Consider the following 3,726-nt stretch of genomic DNA (forward strand, 5'->3'; position numbering starts at 1 on the left):
GACAGAAACAACAGTTGGGTTATGTACTCATGATTTCATGTCAACCAAGATAGGGAGAGTAGGCTGCTGGTGCTATCACCTGAAGGCTTACAAGTTGTTACCTCCTCATTTAAACACAAGCAGGAAGGACTGAGAATCTCACTCCAGCTAGTTAGTGTCCTCTGAACATACACCTAGGAAAATCTGTCCCTTCACCACATGAATAGTGGACTGGACTGGATCAGTTACTGAATGCCTTTACATGTTTCAAAGTCCACACAGGGGATTGCATCAGACTGAGTCTGTTGCATAAGCTCATAATAACTGGTCTCTCATTGACCAGTCTCCCAATATGCTTAGGAATTCCCTTAAGGGTCAGGTCCCCAAAAGATGGCTGCTACTTCCAGATTCTAGGGTAGCCTGTGGGTCTTCATTCCTGAAACTACAACTCATGAGCCACCCCTATCAATGTACTTCCTATTAACAGTTAGCCATTAGACAAAACTAACTCAGAGGAAAGGTATTTATTAAGATGATTTACTAAGATGCTAAGATTTACTAGCATAGTAAGAACAGTAGATACAAAATGTTTTCCCCATAAACCTAGGGAACACTCTCACAAATATACATAGCATAGATGTGAAGAATGAGTATGGACTTGGAGTACAATAATAGAGAGTCACATATTTAGGAAGTGCATGAAGACCAGGAAATTCATGCCTCTGCTAGTGCGGGATGTCAATGTCTTTTCTCTCTTCATGAAATCCTCATGTGTTTCCCCACTGAGTGCAGCCTCTCCGCTGGGTGGTTCCCAGGTTCTGCTCTTCTCTAGAGCTCCACTCTCAGTTGCCAGGGTTAACTTTCTCTTGAGGATGTAGTCAGCTCTCTTCGTTGCTACCAAAGGTCCTATGCTTGGTGGTAGTTGACTATACTTGTGCTTCTGTTCTCTCAGATTCATACAGCTTTCTCCATTCTTTGCTTATCTTATCAGGATCTAAATTCCTCCTTGAGTCTATTTCCATCTGGGACTCTCTTGGGACTGACTTCCTCTCCCACTGTTCCACTCTTTTAAACATTGTTCAGCCACTGCTATTGTTCCTTTTCTAATTCACCAATGGGATTTGGTCATACTTCATAGGGTGATTAGCAGGCTGTATTTTTACAGTTAATTTAATACCTATTAGGCACCTTTTCTTTAATCAGGTTCAGACTTTAAGAGACCAACATCTTATATAAAGAAGGTCCTTTATAAGTCTGAAGGAGCTAGATGTTAACAAAAAATACTTTGTACTTAGTATGTTTCTTCCTTAAAAACCCTAAGATGGCTTACAATTTGAGAGGCAATATGGAAAACACTGTAGACTAGACTGAACTCTTTAGGTTCCTGTGTTTACTAAAAAGATACAGTGTTAGGCACTGAAGGTACCAAGACAAAAAGAAAACACTCCCTGCCCTCATATTCTATTGGGGGGAAACAGTACATACAACAAAAAGTAAATATTCTATATATATGCATATATGTATATGTATGTATGTATGTTTGTGTGTATACACACAAAGCAAATACAAAGTAATTTTGAGGGATGTCTAATACTAACTATGTTGGGGATCAGGGCAGACTTTCTTGAAAGGCTGATCCTTGAAGGTAATTTGGGACTCTAGAAGAGGAGAAACAAGAAAAGTAATCATTCTAAGAATGACAGACAGCCAATGCAAAGGTAAGGAGACAGGAGACCACTCAAGGAAAAGTAAGTAGTTCAGTTTTGCTGGCATATAGAATATGGGGGAGCAATGTGTCATGAGTGTGGAAAGACAGCCTGGAGTCAGATTGGGAAGGGCTTTAAATGTCAAAGAGATGACTGCAGAATGAAGGAAGATTGAGGATGCAGCTTTCAGGAAGTAGGAAAAGCTGCAGGGTGAATCTCACAATGACCTGTATGGAATGGGGGATGTTTGAATTCAGGCTACTGGCTGCCTCCCCTTTCTGGATTGTTGGACTTCTTCACCCTTCCCTTTTAGTTTCTGTGGCTTCCTTCAAGATGCAGCTTGAGATCTGGCTTTTCAGTCATCTTGGCAGCAGGTTTCTGGCCTGGGGTTCCTCCCACACCACAGGCAGAAAGATGGTGGTGTCAGAGAGGAACAAAAAGTCTCTGGAGTCCATCAACATGAGGCTCCAGCTGGTCGTGGAAAGTGGCAAATATGTGCTAGACTACAAACAGACCCTGCAAATGATCAGAAAAGGCAAAGTCAAATTGGTCATCTTATCCAACAACTGTCTAGCCTCGAGAAAATCAGATTGACTATTACATTATGTTGGCTCAAACTAGAGTACATCAATACAGTGGTAACAACACTGAATTGGGTAAAGCATGTGGGAAGTACTATAGAACATGGACATAGGCTATCATTGATCCAGGTGATTCTGATATCATTAGAAGCATGATAGACCAGACCAGTAAAAAGTAAACTGTACAAAAGTATTCTTTAATAAACTGGCCAAAACTTGTTTGTTTTTATTAAAAGATGCTGCTTGAATCTCACCTTCTGGAGGAAGTTTAGCTGGTTTTCCCAGCTGCTGGTACCTTCTCCTCAAAGATTACGTTCCAGTACATAAATACATATTGTCTTCCGGGTTAGAATGTGAGTTCCTAGTGATGGCACCTAATAAGCATTCAGTAAATGCTTACTGATTATTAATTAGGCTGGTCTCCCTCTTAGAAGAGAAAATCAAGGAGATCAAGCATCACCCTTTTATTCTCCAGGGAATCTGGAAGAAAGAAAGGGGTTACCTGACAGAGTGGAATGAAGAAGACTGAGTACAAATCCTTCCTCTAAGTCTATAGAGTTTTTGTAAGATTCAAATGGGATAACACAATTTAGGTGCTTTCCACATGAACATTAGTTATTAATATTGGAATAACAAGATCTGCCCATCTTAGCTCACAAAATTGTTGTGGGACTAAAGTGATATGTGAATGAAAACATCCTACCTGCTTTAGCCATCCCATGCTTTCTCATTCTCTCTCTCTTTCTCTGTCTCTCTCTCTCACACACACACACATCTGATTTTTGACCTCTTATTTTCTAAGTAAATCCTTTTCATTTATTTATTTACTCAACTTAAAAAACGGAGGAGGGTTCCCTTGTTATTTTATCCCATCCAAAGAAGCAACCCTTGTGATTGAGGGATCTACCATCTCCATCACCAACACCAACCACAGACCAACTGCCACGAATGGGCGGGTATGTCCAAGAGCTATCCAGACTACTGGTCCTGCTACCAGCCAGCTTCTCTACCCATCATCCTAGGATGCAACCCTGGTAGAAATGCGACCTGACAAGTGCCTCTGCAGGTGCTTCAGCCCCCAACCTCCACAGTATCTACAGCTACTAATGACTCAGAAAAGAAAGCTCTCACCCATAGAATCTTTGGCATTGTCAAATGTTTCAGTGTCAGAAATGGTGTAGTTTTGTTACTGGGAATGACATTAATCAAGATGTATTACTGTCTGTTTTGCCTTTGCACCTTAAGGACCTCTGGGTCTTTCTGTTCAACATGCATTTTCCTTTTTTTCCTTAATAGTATTTTATTTTTCTCCAATTACATGTAAAGATAGTTTTCAACATTCATTTTTGTAAGACTTTGAGTTCTACATTTTTCCCTCCCTTCCCACCCTTCTCCCCAAGACAGCAAGCAATCTGATATAGGTTATACACGTACAAGCATGTTAATCATATTTCCACATT

General features: G+C 40.5%; 1 pseudogene; it reads left to right on the forward strand.

Annotated features, from left to right (window-relative positions):
• Positions 1 to 1,621: 1,621 nt before the first annotated feature.
• LOC140531746 (large ribosomal subunit protein eL30 pseudogene) lies at positions 1,622 to 2,526 on the forward strand (annotated as a pseudogene).
• The last annotated feature ends 1,200 nt before the right edge of the window (positions 2,527 to 3,726 follow it).

The sequence above is a fragment of the Notamacropus eugenii genome, chromosome 3, assembly GCF_028372415.1.
Source record: "Notamacropus eugenii isolate mMacEug1 chromosome 3, mMacEug1.pri_v2, whole genome shotgun sequence".
Classification (NCBI taxonomy): Eukaryota; Metazoa; Chordata; class Mammalia; order Diprotodontia; family Macropodidae; genus Notamacropus; species Notamacropus eugenii.